The sequence below is a fragment of the Macaca fascicularis genome, chromosome 18 (assembly GCF_037993035.2).
Source record: "Macaca fascicularis isolate 582-1 chromosome 18, T2T-MFA8v1.1".
Taxonomy (NCBI): Eukaryota; Metazoa; Chordata; class Mammalia; order Primates; family Cercopithecidae; genus Macaca; species Macaca fascicularis.
In genome coordinates, this window is record NC_088392.1 from 22,172,647 (window position 1) to 22,186,237 (window position 13,591).

The 13,591-nt window shown below is 46.6% G+C and overlaps 1 non-coding gene across 1 annotated transcript; it reads right to left on the reverse strand.

Moving 5' to 3' along the window:
* Positions 1-1,077: 1,077 nt before the first annotated feature.
* On the reverse strand, positions 1,078-1,184 carry LOC123570171 (U6 spliceosomal RNA). Its single transcript, XR_006694163.1, has one exon. It is a non-coding gene; the product is annotated as a U6 spliceosomal RNA (small nuclear RNA).
* Between the last annotated feature and the right edge of the window lie 12,407 nt (positions 1,185-13,591).

A 13,591-nucleotide genomic window follows, 5' to 3' on the forward strand; every position in this document is an offset into this window, starting at 1 on the left:
CTGACCAACATGGAGAAACCCCGTCTCTACTAAAAATACAAAATTAGCTGGGCATGGTGGCACGCGCCTGTAATCCCAGCTACTCGGGAGGCTCAGGCAGAAGAATTGCTTGAACCCAGGAGGCAGAGGTTGCAGTGAGCCGAGACTGCGCCATCACACTCCAGCCTGGGCAACAAGAGAGAAACTCCATCTCAAAAATAAAAATAAAAATAAAAATAAAATAATAATGATAAAATATAATCAATGCAGCTAGTGAGTGGGGGAAACAGACCGGCTCTCCTGTGGTTCCTATGATCCAGAGTTCCTTGACCTAACCCTGCCTGTATACGGGGCTACTTAATCTCCCGCCTGAGAATAATAACCATTAGGAAAATGGCCTCTCTTTCCCCAGGTTCCACAGAGATTCTGACTTTCCTAGACCCCGTCAGCAATCTGCTCTCTGCTGTCTTCACATAGAAAGGTTTTAAACTCATAATGGTAAGTATCTCAGAGAGGTTAAAAAATGACCTCGATGGGAAGAGGGTAAAATCGTCCCTGAAAAATTTCAACGCAGATGGCTGTCTTTCAAAGAGGAGACCTTAAAAAAGAGAGATAAATGCGTAAACTAATAAACAGCATAACAAAACATATTTCCAAAGGAGGGTTGCCGCTCAGCTGTAAAACCTCATTGAAGTCTAATCGTGGTAAGAGACTTTGAAATAATAAACCTAGCTGCAAATTAGGAATGCCTGCTAATGTAGTAATTTCTACCTAAGAGGCTTTGTGTCCAAACATGTCATTTGAGACTCCAGGCAGACAAAGGAGGATGCCCTTGGAAACAGGGCTGCCATTCAGCCCGGCAGCCCGAGGGCATTGGATTTCCTCACTGGGCTCAATAACATTTTCAGCCACATTAGGCACCAGCTTCAGACCTGGTGGGAAGCAAATTTAAGTGTCTCTTTTAGTGAAAAACAAAGAGAATGCTGTATTTCACAAAAGAAAGAAATTCGATCACTCTTTGGATTGGCAGACCTGGAATCTTAATGATTAAATTTGACAGTAGCTTGTGCTTCTAGAAGTTGATTTATTTTGCTATTTTAAACTATGGGATCCTTCATGAATTTGCGTGTCATCCTTACAAACGGGCCATGCGAATCTTCTCCATATTGTTCCAATTTTGGTATATGTGCTGCCAAAGCAAGCACAGAAGTTGATTTTTAAAGACATTTTTGGGCTCAGAAAACTTAACCCAAAGGGATGGAATGCCCCAGATCTTCTACTGAGCACAGATTCTTCAACAGCCTAGGAAAAATGTTTATCCTATTCACATTTATCTTTGTAATCCTAGGGATAAATGAATGAATGATCCTATAAACAGAGAGGCAGTCCCGTGGCGCTGATGGAGTAATAGATGACTCAACTCACCAATTCATTGATACATTTAATCATTTTTTTTTTTTTTTTTTTTTTTTGAGACGGAGTCTTGCTCTGTCGCCCAGGCTGGAGTGCAGTGGCCGGATCTCAGCTCACTGCAAGCTCCGCCTACCGGGTTCACGCCATTCTCCTGCCTCAGCCTCCGGAGTAGCTGGGACTACAGGCGCCCACCACCTTGCCCAGCTAGTTTTTTGTATTTTTTATTAGAGACGGGGTTTCACCGTGTTAGCCAGGATGGTCTCGATCTCCTGACCTCGTGATCCACCCGTCTCAGCCTCCCAAAGTGCTGGGATTACAGGCTTGAGCCACCGCGCCCGGCGATACATTTAATCATTTAGTCAATTTGAGGATATAAACTGATGGCTGCCATGTGCCAGGCATTTGACATACAGAGTTAGCAAGAGAGATCTGTGGCAAGACACAGAAATAGGGGCATCTGGGGTGGGGAGTGGAGGTTCTCATACCTGTAGATAGAGAAGAAGAAAGGCTTTTGGGAGCTGCAGAGAAGAGAAGGACGGGAGCTGTGGGTGCAGGGGAGGGTATGCAACAATGGGTAAGGACACCCGATCCAAGAGCAGGGAGATCTCTGGTCCAACAAACAAAATATACAATTTTTTTTTTTTTTTTTTTTTTTTGAGTCGGAGTTTCGCTGTTGTTTCGCCCAGGCTGGAGTGCAGTGGTGTGATCTCAGCTCACTGCAACCTCCGCCTCTCGGGTTCAAGCAATTCTCCTGCCTCAGCCTCCTGAGTAGCTGGGATTACAGGCATGTGCCACCACGCCCGGCTAATTTTATATTTTTAGTAGAGATGGGGTTTCTCCATGTCAGGCTGGTCTCAAACTCCTGACCTCAGGTGATCCTGCCTGCCCCGGCCTCCCAAAGTGCTGGGATTACAGGCATGAGCCACCGTGCCCGGCTACAAAATGTAAACTAAAATACTAAGAAACCAAGGATTGAGGGGTGAATGGAAAATATTTACTATCAAGCAAAGGACCCTAGACCAGTCTAGAGTCTAGGCTCTAGGGGATGAATTTAGGAAAGGTGAAATGGTGTCTTTTAAAGCTAAGGGATCATGAATGACCTCTGTCCCAATTTAGAAGATCAGTCTTTGAGTGTGGTTGAGGGGCTAGTGTATTAGACAACCCTTGGACTTGCCAGAGGGAACCAGCTGTGGGTGTTGGTGTCACTCGGCTCCCTCTACTGTGTACATGAAGTACCCAGATGGGATCATGGCATCCAGTTAGGTCTACACAGTTGTCAGCTGGTCAGGGGCCAGGTCAGGATTTGTCATAGCAACGACAGTAGACAGAAATTGCTTGGGTGGGGATCATCCTACCCCAATAACTCTGGCTCTTGCATATATTCTGAGATGCTTGTGTTAGGAAAAATCCTAAAATGACCCCATTCATGAGATTTCCTGTTCTCATCCCATGGTCTAGGAATACCCTGATTAGGCTCCATTACCTGGTAAAAAGTGATTTTGTAGATGTCATTAAGGTCACTAATCAGTTGATTCAGAGTTAATCAAAGGGGGAATTTTCTGGGGGGCCTAATCTAATCACAAATCCATTACAAGCAGAGAGTTTTATCAAGTTGATGGCAAAAAGGGAGGTCAGAGAGATGGAAAGCATAAGATTTTGATGCATTGTGAAGATGGAGGAGGTCACAGGTAAGGACCAAAGAGCAGCTTCTAGGAGATGAGAGTGACCCATGGCTGACAGCCCACAAGGTAGCAGGGACCTTGGTCTCATAGCTGCACAGAACTAAAATTTGCCAACAAGCTGAATGAACTTGGAAGCAGCTTCTTCCCTGGAGTCCAGCCTAGCCAACACCTTGGTTTTAGCCTTGTGATACCAGAACAGAGAACCCAGATGGGCCTGCCCAGACTTCTGAGCTACAAAACTGTGAGTTTATACATAGGTGCTGGTTTCAACACCTATTTGGTGTTTGTGGTAATTTGCTTGTTGTTGTTGTTTTTTTTTTTTTAGAGACGGGGTCTCACTATGTTACCCAGGCTGGAGTGTGGTGGCTATTTTCAGGCATGATCCCACTACTGATCAGCATGGAAGTTCTGGCCTGCTACATTTCTGGCCGTGGCTGATTCACCCCTTCTTAGGCAACCTAGTGGTCCCTTACTTCCGAGAGGTCACCATATTGATGCCAAACTTAGTGCAGACCCCTGATTGGCATAGGGCACTAAGGCCCAGAACTCCTGGACTCAAGGCGTCCTTTGGCCTCAGACCCTGAGTGGCTGGGGCTACAGGTGAGCACCACCATGCCCGGCAGTGATAATTCGTCATGCAGCAATGGAAAATTAGCACAACCTTCTGAGAGTCAGACATTGGGCTAGATGGAATAGAGACATAGCGGGTGCAGTCAAGAACATTTAATCTTGTGAGGACAACAAATGTAGGCTGGTACAGAGAAATGCAGGATTAAAGTTCAGATGGGTGGGGCATGGAAAATCATTGAAAAATCACTTCAGAGATGTTCTGAGAAGAGACATGGGGTGGCTGGGTGCAGTGGCTCACGCCTAGCACTTTGGGAGGCCGAGGCGGGTGCATCACCTGAGGCCAGGAGTCTGAGACCAGCCTGGCCAACATGGCGAAACCCCCGCCTGTATGAAGAATACAAAAATTAGCCGGGTGTGGTGGCGGGCGCCTGTAATCCCAGCTACTCAGGAGGCTGAGGCAGGAGAATTGCTTGAACCTGGGAGGCAGAGGTTGCAGTGAGCTGAGATCACACCACTGTACTGTAGCCTGGGCGACAGAATGAGACTCTGTCTTAAAAAAAAAAAAAAAGAGAGAGAGACGGGGGCAATGGGATGTGGTGATAAGGATGGCATCAGGGATGAGCTTGATGGTCCAATGATAACATAACTCCCAACATTTAGGTGGTTCTGGGGCCCCAAAGATGCTCTATAGAGAGATGGGCATGCATAGAGGAGTGAGTCCTCCCTTTCCTTTTTACATCAAAATCAATGGGAGAAAAAAAAAATCAAGAAGTGAGAATTTGGTTAAGGAGAAGATATAGGGTAAATGGCTCTTTTGGCTAAAAATTAATGAGCTGTCCCCTAAGGTGTTTATTACAGATACCTTTAATAGACTATATCCGTTTTCCTTTAAAAGATGTTGCTACTGCCCAATTATCCAAAATTCTGTTTCTTTTCAACAGTATTTTACAAAAAGCCAGCACATTAAAATAAAAGGAATGTTTCAGAACCCTGGGGAGATTAAGCTGTCAGCCAGCTGAGGCAGATCTTCTCTTGAGAACAGATTAATTTATTCTTTTTATCTCTGCACATCCTTCCCCAGGACCCCTGAAAGATGAGGATGTAAGTGAAGAAAATATTCCGACTACCAACTTCTCCGCTCTCTGAAGGGTGAGAGGTGGGGAGGGGTGGCAGTGAGGTTGGGCAATGGCAGATGGGCAGAGGGAAAAGAAGCAAAGAAGCACTGCTCACTGAACTATGGCCTGAGAGGTCCCCAGAAACATTGCTTAGAAGGGGGCCATCTGCATCCTGCCAATTAGCATCCCAAAGACCTTGATAAATGGATGGCAAAAACATCCGTTCCCCTTAATGTTTTCTTTTTTTTTTTTTTTCTGTCACCCAGGCTGGAGTGCAGTGGCATGATCACAGCTCACTGCAACCTTGTCCTCCTGGGCTCAAGCAACAATCCTACCTCAGTCTCCCAAGTAGCTGGGACTACATGCATGCACCACCACACCCAGCTAATTAAAAAAAAAAAAAAAGAAAGAGAAATTATAGAGACAGGGTCACGCTACATGGACCAGGCTGGTCTTGAACTCCTGGTATTAAGCGATCTTCCTGCCTTGACCTCCTAAAGTGTTAGGATTACAGGTGTGAGCCACTTTGCCCAGCCTAATGTTGCTATATTTACCAGTTTGCTTTGTTAGGACAATGTCTCTCCTTCAGGTTCACAGAACATGTCCCCTCTTCTTTCCCAACCTAAAATATCATAGCAAAAGATTGGAGACCTCAGATTACAAAGAAATAATCCAGTGACAGAAAATATTTACAACTGTACAAATCAATTTCTTAGCTTCCATTCACCTGCATATCTACCCTGAGTACCATGGAACCTATCTTGAGTTTGGGTGTGGGTGAGAAGTTGAGATGGGCCTGGTGATGATTCAATTACAGGGTATGATTGTGTTCTTGAAGGCGCCTTTCCCTCCTTGGCAGGTATACTGTGTGTACTTTTGTGCAGGACGTATGCTCAGCCCTTGCTTCAGCCTCTCTGTGCAGAGACACTTCCGCCTCTCGGCCTGCCATGACCTGTTCCTGAGCATCTGTCTTGTTGCAGCCACTCTGTGCTGTTGCTGCCACCTAAATACCTTGTGCTCTCTCTTCCTCTTTCTTTTTTATTTTTTTGAGACTGAGTTTTGCTCTTGTCGCCCAGCCTGGAGTGCAATGGTGTGATCTCAGCTCATTGCAACCTCTGTCTCCCAGGTTCAAATGATTCTTCTGCATCAGCCTCCCGAGTGGCTGATTTTTTTGTTTGTTTTTGAGATGGACTCGCGCTCTGTCTCCCAGGCTGGAGTACAGTGGCGCAATCTTGGCTCACTGCCACCTCCACCTCCCGGGTCCCGGTTCAAGCAAGTCTCCTGCCTCAGCCTCCCCAGTAGCTGGGATTACAGGTGTGCGCCGCCATACCTAGCTAATTTTTGTATTTTTAGTAGAGACAGGGTTTCACCATGTTGGTCAGGCTGGTCTTGAACTTCTGACCTTGTGATCTGCCCGCCTCGGCCTCCCAAAGTGCTGGGATTACAGGCATGAGCCACTACACCCAGCCAACCTGACATCTCCTTATTTACTAAGCAAATTTCTACCTATTCTTCAAGTCTCAACATAAACTCTAGCTCTATTAAGCTTTCAATGATTCTTTTTTTTTTTTTTTTTTTTGAGACGGAGTCTCTCTCTGCCGCCCAGGCTGGAGTGCAGTGGCCGGATCTCAGCTCACTGCAAGCTCCACCTCCCGGGTTCATGCCATTCTCCTGCCTCAGCCTCCCGAGTAGCTGGGACTACAGGCGCCCGCCACCTCGCCCGGCTAGTTTTCTGTATTTTTTAGTGTCAGCCAGGATGGTCTCGATCTCCTGACCTCGTGATCCGCCCGTCTCGGCCTCCCAAAGTGCTGGGATTACAGGCTTGAGCCACCGCGCCCGGCCTACTCAATGATTCTTTTCAATGACAAGATCCCTCATGCTCCCACCAACCCTTGGTTGGCTTAGTGGACTGCGATCGTCTGTCTGTGAGGCTCTCTGTTAAACCCCGCGAGTTGAGGGAGAGCTCCTCTGTTGTTTTGTTCATTTTCACGTTTGTTTTTTGGAGATGGAGTCTTGCTTTGTCCCCCAGGCTGGAGAGCAGTGGTGCGATCTTGGCTTACTGCAACTTCCGCCTCCCAGGCTCAAGTGATTCTCCTGCCTCAGTCTCCTGAGTTGCTGGGACTACAGGCACCTGCCACCACGCCTGGCTAATCTTTGTATTTTTAGTAGAGACAGTATTTCACCATGTTGGCCAGGCTGGTCTCGAGCTCCTGACCTCAAGTGATCCGCCCGCCTCGCCCTCCCAAAGTGCTGGGATTACAGATGTGAGCCACCGCACCCAGCCCGTTTTCATATTTGTGTTGCTAACCTTATTACTCTTCTGTAATTAATATTTGCTGACTGAAGGGCTATAGAGATTACGGGCTGTCCTGTAGATGGGATGTGTGAAATGTTTGTCCTCTACAATGTCTGGCTCATCCTCCAAAGGTGCTCATTAAATCTTGGGCTTCTCATGGAAAAGGAGTGAACACATTGAGAAAAATGCAGAGCCCTTCTGAGTGAAGCCACCCAAAATGCTAACATACGTGGGAGGAGGGTTTATTTATAGTGGAAACAAAACAGTAAGACTTTGAAGGCCAGGTGCAGTGGCTCCCACCCGTAATTCCAGCACTTTAGGAAGCTGAGGCAGGGGATCACTTGAGTCCAGGAGTTTGAGACCAGCCTGGGTAACATGGCATAACCTTGTCTCTACAAAAAAAAAAAAAAAAAATAGCTGGCAGTGGTGGCATCCTCCTATAGTCCCTGCTACTAGGGAGGCTGAGGTGGGAGGATTGCTTGAGCCTGAGAGGTTGAGGCTGCAGTGAGCTATGATGCACCACTGCACTCCAGGCTGGGTGACAGAGCGAGACCCTGTCTCAAAAAAACAAAAAACAAACAAAAAAAAAACCAAAAAAAGACTTTGGAAAGTACTTGTGAGACATTCAGGTTTTGAGAATTTGGGTTTGGTGAACTTATTAGAGAAGAAAAAAATAAGTAGATACCAGTTTCTTGTTGGCACTGGTCCTCATCTGCAGTCTCATTAACTTCCAATGCTGTCTACTTTTGGCAGGCCAAGGAGTTACATCCCTGGGGTGGTTTTTTTGTGTTTGCCTTTTTTTAACTTAACAGTGGAAAGGACAGGAGACTTGGAGTCAAAAACTCCCAAGTCCCAGCCTTGACTCTGCCACTCTCTGCTAATGTGACCTTAAGCTCTCGGTGCCTCAATTATGTCATCCTCAAAATGAGGGTATAACAATGGCAGTTGAGATCTCACAAGGCTGTAGTGACTCGTTAATGAGATGCCTTAGATGTAGTTGACAGATTTTTTTTTTTTTTTGAGACAGGGTCTCGCTCTGTCACCCAGGCTGGAGTGCAATGGTGCGACCTCAGCTCACTGCAACCTCTGCCTCCCGGGTTCAAGCAATTCTCCTGCCTCAGCCTCCCAAGTAGCTGGGAGGCTACCGCGCCCGGCTAATTTTTGTATTTTTAGTAGAGACGGGGTTTCACCGTGTTGGCCAGGCTGGTCTCGAACTCCTGACCTCATGATCCTCCAGCCTCAGCCTCCCAAAGTGCTGGGATTACAGGCATGAGCCACTGCGTCCGGAGCCGGCCGACAATTTTTTAAAAAAAATTTGCGAATCAGGCAGCCTCCTGAACCAGAATAGCTTCAGAGATACTCTCGGCAGATTCTTTGTTTAAAAACATTGTAACATCATTTAAAAAATGAAATGAGGGCGCGGCGCCGTGGCTCATGCCTGTAATCCCAACACTTTGGGAGGCCGAGGCAGGCGGATCACGAGGTCAGGAGATTGAAACCATCCTGGCTAACACGGTGAAACCCCGTCTCTACTGAAAAACAGAAAAAATTAGCTGGGCGTGGTGGCAGGTGCCTGTAGTGCCAGCTACTCAGGAGGCTAAAGCAGGAGAATGGCGTGAACCTTGGAGGCAGAGCTTGCAGTGAGCCGAGATTGTACCGCTGCACTCCAGCCTGTGAGACAGAGCGAGATTCTGTCTCAAAAAAAAAAAAGAAATGAGTTTCATACAGCTATAAAATAGGTATGTGTCAAAGATTTTATTTAACTCATTAATGAGGGAGCCAGTAAAGCTTTAAAAACCAATTGGAAGGAGATGCCAAATAGCAGACACATAAATATATGGTCAATTAGGAATGCTGAGTGCCTTTATTAATAGAGGCAGAACTGGCTTCATCGGTGGTGGTGGTAGCAGATTGGGATCAGTTGCACTTCAACTGGACAAAATTCATTTGCATGTCTATGCAGGAGTCATTGATATCAGTTTTCTAAACTCATAGGGTTGAAAAACAGCTCCTACAGCTGAGAAAGCAATGTGCAAATTGTAGTTTTCTTAATTCCTAGGCAATGTGTGGTACACACAGTGCATGTGGAAGGAGGCTGCCCGGCCTATTAAACTTTAAAAATCGTCTTTTTGTTTTTGAGACAGGGTCTCACTCTGTTACCCAGGCTGGAGTGCAGTGGCACCGTCAGGGCTCACTACAGCGTCGACCTCCTGTGCTCAAGCAATCCTCTTGCCTCGGCCTCCTAAGTAGTTGGTACAACAGGCACGTGCCACCACACCTGGCTAATTTTTAAATTTTTAGCTGAGATGGGTTCTCACTATGCTGCTCAGGCTGCTCTTGAACTCCTGGCCTCAAGTGATCTTCCTGCCTCGGCCTCCCAAAGTGTTGGGATTACAGGCATGAGCTATCACACCTAGCCCCATCTTATCTTTTGTGTTTTGTTTTTAATCTCCAAGACTCTTTATTGTCTTTTTTTGTTTTTTCTGTTTTCTCCTTATTTTTAATTTATTTTTTATGTTGAGATGGAGTCTCGCTCTGCTGCCCAGGCTGGAGTGCAGTGGTGTGATCTCAGCTCACTGCAACCTTGGCCTCCCAGGTTCAAGCAATTCTCCTGCCTTAGCCTCCCAAGTAGCTGGGATTACAGGTGCGCACCACCACACCCAGCTAATTTTTGTATTTTTGGTAGAGAGGGGGTTTCACCATGTTGGCCAGGCTGGTCTCAAACTGGTGACCTCAAGTGATCCACCTGCCTCGGCCTCCCAAAGTGCTGGGATTACAGGTGTGAATCACTGCACCTGGCCTATTGTTGTTTTTGAAGGACCTATGCTAAATTCTAGTTTTCAAAAAAGTAAAATCCTGACTCATGCAAATATAAAACGAACATGTATCAAAGATTTTAATTCATTCGTGAATGTGGAAACCAGTAAGCTGCTAAAATTGGTTCATGAGAATTTAATTTACAGAGATTTTTTTTTCTGTAAAGACATGATTCCTTTGCATTGCTATGAACAGGAATCTGTGCATTCTGATGGACAAGGAAAATTTATGTTGTCAGTTTTCTACAACTTCATCCCTACAGAATTGTTAAATAGCTTAGCCAGTCACAAACAACCCAAGACACCGGCCTCTGGAGTCAGATGATTCCTGAAAGGGCCTCTAGAAACACCCAGCACTCTACTACAAGGACACCAGGATTCTCTTGCCCATGTCCAAGTCTTTGGGAGGTTTTCCTGACCCCCAGTAGGTGGGCACCACTCCCCCATGGACAATCCTGCCATGGGGATTGTCTTTGCCTGCCTTTGTTGGCTTCCTCTCCTTTTCTTCTTTCTTGAGACAGTTTTGCTCTTCCCGCCCAGGCTGGAGTAGAATGACGTGATGCTGGCTCATTGCAACCTCTGCCTCCTGGGTTCAAGCAACTCTCCTGCCTCAGCCTTCCAAGTAGCCAGGACTACAGGCGTATGCCACTACGCCCAGCTAATTTTGTATTTTTTTTTTTTTTTTTTTGAGACAGAGTTTCGCTCTTGTTGCCCAGGCTGGAGTGCAATGGCGCCATCTCGGCTCACTGCAACCTCCGCCTCCCAGGTTCAAGCGATTCTCCTGCCTCAGCCTCCCGAGCAGCTGGGATTACAGGCACCCACCATCATGCCCGGCTAATTTTTTATATTTTTAGTAGAGACGGGGTTTCTTGATGTTGGTCAGGCTGGTCTAATTTTGTATTTTTAATAGAGATGGGGTTTCACCATGTTAGCCAGGCTGGTCTCAAACTCCTGACCTCAGGTGATCCACCAGCCTCGGCCTCCCTAAGTGCTGGGATTACAAGCGTGAGCCACCGCGCCCGGACTTCCTTTTCTTCTTGACAGGCTCATGGAACCTTTATCCCACTCCTCCCATCCCATCATCTTCTCCATTGGACGAGATCCTAAGCCATTACCACCAGCCTTAGAGAAAAAGGTGTCCCATTGATGGGATTCAGGACATGCTACCCTCAAATATTTTAAGCTGCAATAATGTGTGGGCTAGGTGCCGTGGTGTGTGCCTGTAATCCCTGTGCTTTGGGAGGCCAAGGTGGGCGAATTGCTTGAGGCTAGGAGTTTAAGACTAGCCTGGGCAACATAGTGAGATGCCCGTATTTACAAAAATTTTAAAAATTAGCTGGGCACAGTGGTGTGTCTATAGTCCCAGCTGCCCAGGAAGCTGTGGTGGGAGGATGGGTTGAGCCCAGGAGCTCGAGACTGCAGTGAGTCATGATGGTACCACTGCACTCCAGCCTGGGCAACAGATAGAGTAAGACCTTATCTCTAAAAAAAAAAGTTAATTTAAAAAAAGAGTTTATGCAGGAAGATCTGACTTTCTCTGCTCTTTTTCCTTGAAGCAGGTTATAACACGTAGGAAGGATTTTCTGACCTTTCCCTGAAGCCGGTCATGAAATCCTAATGTAACAGGTACCCTCCTTCTACCCAGAGAACGACAGCATCTTCATCTCTGAAGACCCAGGGAGGGAGAGAATCTGAACAAACAAGCTTGCCTAGCCTCCCCATTTATGGCTGTTAGATCATACTTTTTTGCTACCTCATATTTCTCCATGACTGTACCGTTCATCAAATCTAGCATTAAAATACTCAGGTTTCACTGTTTCATTGGGTTTTCATTTTCTTTTTTCCTTTTTTTTTTTTGAGACGGAGTCTTGCTCTATCGCCAGGCTGGAGTGCAGTGGCACGATCTCGGCTCACTGCAACCTCCGCCTCTTGGGTTCAAGAGATTCTCCTGCCTCAGCCTCCTGAGTAGTTGGGACTACAGGCTCCTGCTACCACACCCGGCTAATTTTTGTATTTTTAGTAGAGATGGGGTTTCACCATGTTGGCCAGGATGGTCTCGATCTCTTGACCTCGTGATCTGCCCGCCTTGGCCTCCCTAAGTGTTGGGATTACAGGCGTGAGCCACCGCGCCCGGCCTGGGTTTTCATTTCCTTTTGAAGGCTTCATGCCGTGGTTAATTTACATTAATTACATTTGTATGCTTTTCTCTTTTGTTATGGGGGCTGCTGCCATGAATGTAAGATGGTAGAGGAAAATACATCTTTCCTCCCCTCCACTTGCTTCTTCAAACCTCTACTTCAAGACCATTCTCCTTAATTAACATCCCTCTCTTCTGTTTCTCCAACTGCTCCTGTCCTTTATCGCCTTTGGCTTCTGTTCCATGCTTAGAAACATCTTTAAATCCCCTTTAACTTAAAAACAAACAAAAATATGAAACCACACAACTCTATTTGTGCAGGAAGGCAAAGGACAGCTAAAACCCTTGACTTTTTGGTGGCAAATAGCAGAGATCAAGAAACGTTTTCCTTTAAGTGCCAGGTAGTAAATTTTTTAGGCTTTGTGGGCCACATATGGTCTCTGTTGCATGTGTTCATTTTGTTTTTCTTTACAAGCCGTAAAAAATGGAAAAGCCATTCCTAACTTGTGGATAGTACAAAAACAGGCTGCAGGCCAGAAACAGGCTGCAAAACAGTGTGCTGGATCCTGGTTTGCAGAAGCAAGCATTTATTTATGTGAGACGGAGTCTTGCTCTGTCACCCAGGCTGGAGTGCAGTGATGTGATCCCACTCACTGCAACCTCCACCTCCTGGGTTCAAGCAATTCTCCTGCCTCAGCCTCCCAAGTAGCTGGCATTACAGGCGCCCGCCACCATGCCCGGCTAATTTTGTATTTTTAGTAGAGATGGGGTTTCACCATGTTGGCCAGGCTGGTCTTGAACCCCTGACCTCGTGATCTGCCCACCTCGGCCTCCCAAAGCTGATTTTATTTTTAAACTTCTTAGCAACTCCATGAACAGGTGTGACTATTCCCATTTCACAGCTGAGGACACAGAGGCTTAGAGAGGTTAAATAACCTACCTAGGATCACGAGAAGCAAGGACGAGGGTCAGATGTATGCCGTGATTCTTCTCCTATGCCTGCTACCTGCTGGCATACCTAATTTGGTTTACAGCTTTCATTCCTAGCGAAGTTAAATAATTGTGCAAATCAACTTCTGCAGCCAGTCCTAGCCAAAGAGCCTAGGGAAGTGAAAGAGAAAACAGAGCAAGGGGAAGGGAGAGGAAAATGATTCCAGGAAGCTCTGCTGGGGACTGGTGGTAAGGGGTAAGCGCTGTTCGACTCCTTCAGGGTGGATAGGCTATTTCTGGTTCCTGGGCACATATAGGAAGGAGGGAGGGGGGAAGGACCAGCAGGGACAGCAAGGCCGGGACAGAGGGGTTCAGTGGTCACAACTGGAATGTCTCACTTTTTTTTTTTTTTGAGATGGAGTTTCACTCTGTCACCTAGGCTGGAGTGTGGCAGCACAATCTTGGCTCATTGCAACCTCTGTCTCCTGGGTTCAAGTGATTCTCCAGCCTCAGCCTCCCGAGTAGCTGGGATTACAAGTGTGCACCACCATGCCCGCCTAATTTTTGTATTTTTAGTAGAGATAGGGTTTCACCATGTTGCCCAGCCTGGTCTTGAACTGGTGACCTCAAGTGATCCACCCAACTTGGCCTCC